This window comes from Eretmochelys imbricata, chromosome 14 (genome assembly GCF_965152235.1).
Source record: "Eretmochelys imbricata isolate rEreImb1 chromosome 14, rEreImb1.hap1, whole genome shotgun sequence".
Classification (NCBI taxonomy): Eukaryota; Metazoa; Chordata; order Testudines; family Cheloniidae; genus Eretmochelys; species Eretmochelys imbricata.
This window is the reverse complement of record NC_135585.1, coordinates 9,769,759-9,774,464: the sequence shown is the minus strand read 5'-3', so window position 1 is coordinate 9,774,464 and position 4,706 is coordinate 9,769,759. Positions and strand designations below refer to the sequence as shown.

General features: G+C 52.8%; 1 non-coding gene across 1 annotated transcript; it reads left to right on the top strand.

Annotated features, from left to right (window-relative positions):
• Window positions 1-3,190: 3,190 nt before the first annotated feature.
• Window positions 3,191-3,262, top strand: TRNAT-CGU (transfer RNA threonine (anticodon CGU)). The gene has a single exon. It is a non-coding gene; the product is annotated as a tRNA-Thr (tRNA).
• The last annotated feature ends 1,444 nt before the right edge of the window (window positions 3,263-4,706 follow it).

The window sequence follows — 4,706 nt, the reverse complement described above, 5'->3', positions numbered from 1 at the left end:
CTAGGACAGAGCAGGTTTGCACTTTTCTTGGCATGAAGGCTACTTAGTACAAGCACATGGTGCCATGGCGCAGTATACTGAAGGGGTTGATTTATATTTGTGTTGATGTATTAACTGAAGATGCAGGGGGTGAGAGATATTGGGTGGGGGGTCAGCCCTCAGTCTCCTAGGTATCATGGCGTTATTCCCAGGCAACACAGCCAGCTCTGGGAAATAGGAGCATTTCCCCAGTTCTCTGCCAGGTAATATGGACCGCTGATTATTCGCAGGCGATCATTTCCCCAGGGCTGTAGCTAGGCCCAGAGCTGCTGCTTGTGTAGGATTCATTCTCATCAGTCCTGTTTGCAAACACCTTGGAGCTGATCTTCCACTTGCAACTTGCAGCGAGTCCTCTAATATTTTCATCCCAGGGTGCACTTCTGCCTCCACCAGCTCCTTGGTTGAGTGGGTGATGCTGCTCGTTGAACAGATGCAGACCTCCTTGGTGCATGCATCCGATGAAGTGGGCTGTAGCTCACGAAAGCTTATGCTCAAATAGATTGGTTCGACTCTAAGATGCCACAAGTCCTCCTGTTCTTTTTGCAGACCTCCTTGGGTATGTGACACAAAGTATTGCCTGAAGGGAGATTAATCATACACAGAAAATGCTACCGAATAAAAGTCGTCCTAATTGCAATAGGCAAATCTGGTGGAGCCTATATAAGCTTTCTGAAAAAGTTCTCAGCATGTGTACTAGTGCTAAACTCTGTATTTCTGTCCTATTGCGAGCTGTGTTATCCCTTACAGGTTTGATGATAATTGGTGGATAGTATATTAGTTACTCCTTACATACCCACCAGTAGCTAAATAATCAATAATGCCTAATGCAAGTGCAGTTGTTCGCTTGGGAGGTGATTGCCGATGTTTTTTTTTAATTTGAAAAGCAAAGTTTTGTACTTAGCAAAGCAATTGTTCACTTTCCAAGCCAGCTATTCCTTGGGCTGAAGTTCTCAAACAAAGTCTGGGTCTTTACTTAATTACCCAAAGAGGGGGAGGGGTGTCTACATAAGAGAATACATGTACTTTTTATAGGATGCCATAAATCAAGTAAGACTGAACAGATGCATGGATACAAAGTGACATATTATAGAAAGCTCGATAGATTAAATTATATCATATACATATTCCCCTTAAATTATACTGTTTGCAGGAGGAAGACAGCAGCCACTAAAAGCCAAGTAATAAGGTCTATCAATTTAAAAACTGCAAGCCAGAAAAGAGTTATTTCAGTGCAAAGCTACATTATGTGTCAAAACTACACAGTCCAAATTCTCCCCTAAAAACAAGATCTAGAGTGAAATCACAACTGATTCGCTTCGTGGGGTCTGACCCAGCGTTAGCCACAAGACTAGAGATTTAGTGCATCTAACCCTAAAGGAGAAAAAAAACCCTACAGGGGTCGTTATTATTATTGTTATTTTATTTTCTTATCTAATGTATAATAATAGGCTCAAACTACAAACACGAACTCTCAGGCTGTCAGGAAATACGTTCTGAGCTGACACAGAGTATTGTTAGACTGCAGGATGGTCTCCCGAAGGAGTGAGGGAAACCCACTGTCTTGGGACATTTCCCGTGTAGACCGGACACTGCGCTCACAGTCCCGAGCGTGCGGCATGAAACACTTTGCTGTATGTGCATTTCACACGCGTGAAAGGTCCCAGATTGGGAGCTGGGGAAACAGCCCGGCTTCTTAGCCCTCTTTGCGGTGCGGTTACTGCAGCTACGCCAACGTGTGCATCGCTATAGAAACAAAGTGAACGCTGCAGGAAGAAGTGCTCGGTGGCTTAGGGGATTGGATGCGGTTTAGGAAGCGTCGTACCGCTAAGTCGCTGGTTCAAATCTGGCCGACCTTGGGCAGCGTTACTCCGCTGCTCAGATTTAAATGCAAAAACCCATGCAAAGGGAGGCGATGTCTGGGTAAAGACCTGCACTCCTAAATAGGGAGAGAAATGGGTGCGCTTTAAGGACAGGTGTGATATTCCGCAGCCACGACGGGGCTCTCTGGGTTCCCCTCCCTCGTTTTATTCAGATGATGCGGGGGTTGGGTTCTCTGTCTCTACGGCCTGTTGCGTGTCTGAAAGCTCGTTCTAGAATGAGGCCTAAATTGCACGGTGCATTACATGAGTCGTGGAAGTTTGTCTCTGGCTTGGCAACTGCTTATTTGGGAAGGTGCAGCCATAATATGCCACCTTGAAATCCCCTCTCCGGATGGGGGCGATGGATGCATGGGAAGCTTGGTTTGCATGGTTGCAACCACTTCTCCTAGAAGGAGCAGGGGGCTACTTAGCTGCAGGCGTGCTCTTTTCCCCTTGGCGAGGGTTGCAGACGGGAGATAGGGAAAGGTGGATTCGCCCTCTACACACACAAGGGATTTCATTTCCCTTGAAAGTTTGCTCACGGTCGCTTTGCAACTTCTGCCGGGTTTTTCAGAGTCTGGGAGAGGCAAATTGAATCACAGCAGGGAGACTTGGTTTGATGAATTCCAAGGTGCATTGAGGCCTGGACTGCTCCTCGCAGCTTTGTAGCTACTAGTGATTTTGGGGGTCCATTGGAAGGATTTTGAGGTGCATGGGATGGCAGTCGCGGGAGGACGCGCGCCGTTTGCGCACGGGAGACCTGAAAGTTCATCTGTAGCTGCTTTGCAGCTGCTGGCTTTTGCTTTAGTTATACTGGGGGGAAGGTGTAGGGGAGAAAGGGGGGGACGCGGTGTATTGCGACCCTCCCTCACACACTGCACGCGTGAGTCCCGGAATATCTTCCTTGCCTGCTCTGGAGCTGCTGGCGCTTAGGGGAACTGCATGGAAGGAGCGGAGGGGTGCAGCGTTGCATTACAATCCACCCGTCCGCTCCCCTCAGGCAGGCTGTTTTACATGCATAAGGCCGGAAAGTTTATCCGTGGCTGCTTTGGAGCTGCGGGGGGTTGGCAGCTGGCTGGAGGGGGAGGGTGCGCTGTGCCCCGCGCGGGCAGCGGCGGAGAGACCGTTGGGCCACGCGGATGGAACGCAGCCAGGGCACACAGGCCGTTGGGCCACGCGGATGGAACGCGGCCCGGGCGAACGGAACGTTGGCCCCGGGCGGATGGAACGCAGGCCCGGGATCGTTGGCGGCTGCCTTCCACTGGCTGCTTTCGCCTGCTGCTAGCCCGTCAGGCGCGGTGGCCAAGTGGTAAGGCGTCGGTCTCGTAAACCGAAGATCGCGGGTTCGAACCCCGTCCGTGCCTGAAAGGAAAACGTAGCGCCCGGACTGCTTGGGAGGAAGGGGGAGCCTGGCTCCGCCTCGTGCAGCCTCTTTTTATTTTTCAGCCTCTGCTCCGTTTATTGAGAGACACAAAGAGGGGGCCCGGGCTGCAGCGCCGAGGGGACCGTGTAACCTCCCCCTGCTCCTCCCCGGGGAGGTGCTACTGCATGCAGCGGGCTCTTCTGGCGCCGCCGCGCCACGGAGCGTCCAGCGGTCCGCACACGGGCCCCCCCGGCTGCGGGGCCGGGCGCGCGCCCACCGCCGGCGGAGCGCTGCAAGGGGGTGGGATTGCGTGCGCTCTGCAGACCCCTCCGAGCAGCGATCTAGGGCCCTAGGCTACCGAGACTGTACCGGGAGGACTGCAGTCGGGCAGCGTCTTTTCCTGCATTGCATTGCAATGCAAAGGGGGGGGGGGAATTGCAGCAGAAGAGCCCGTTTTCCAGCGTTGCAAAGGGGGAGGGATGCACGGGGTGGGGGCTGTTTTCATGCATTGCTCGTGTGTGGTGTGCTTGAGAGAGTCCGCGAGAAAGAAAAGGGGACTGGCCGCTGGGGAGCGGGTTTTCCTGCATTGCACAGGTCTGTGTGTGACGGGGGTGGAAGGACGGTTGTCTTTGCACTGGGAATGCAGCCGGGCTCCTTGATTTGTCATGCATTGTGCCGGGTTACAGCTGGGCAGCCCCAGTTTCATTGCATGCGGAAATTGCAGATGGCCAGTTTTCTGCTTTGCTTTGGGGGGTAGGGTTGCCAATTTTGGTTGGATGTATTCCTGGAGGTTTCAGCAGAGGACATACTCTTTTAATTAAAAATTAATAATTAATTCCTGGGGAGTCGAGGACAATCCTGGAGGGTTGGCAACCCTACTTTGGGGGAAGCGGGTTGGTGCTGAAACTGGAGAACCTATTGGCCTGGGCTTGGTCAGGATATTGATTAAGCCCTTAGAACACTTGAGTACTAAACAAATAATAACTGTAAGTGTTTAATACAGCTTGCTGTGCCCACTCCAGTCTTGTTAGTTAATAATCTTTCTAATTGACCAAAAACGTAGTTACATGCATGTGGTAGGATTGCCAGGTGTCCAGTGTTCAACTGGAACACCTGGTTGAAAAGGGATCCTGGCAGCTCTGGTCAGCACTGCTGACCGAGCCGTTAAAAGTCCAGTTGGCGTGAGGCTGGCAGGCTCTCTACCTGGCTCCACGTGGCTCCCCAGAAGCGGTGACATGTCCCTGCGGCCCCTTGGCGGAGGGATGGCCAGGGGGGCTCCGCGCACTGCCCCCACCCCAAGTGCCGGCTCCGCAGCTCCCATTGGCCGTGGAGCTGTGGGCGGAGGCAGCGCGCAGAGCCGCCTGGCCACGCCTCCGCCTGGAAGCTGAGGGACAAGCTGGCCGCTTCTGGAAGCCGCCTGAGGTAAGCCCTGCCCACACCTCCTC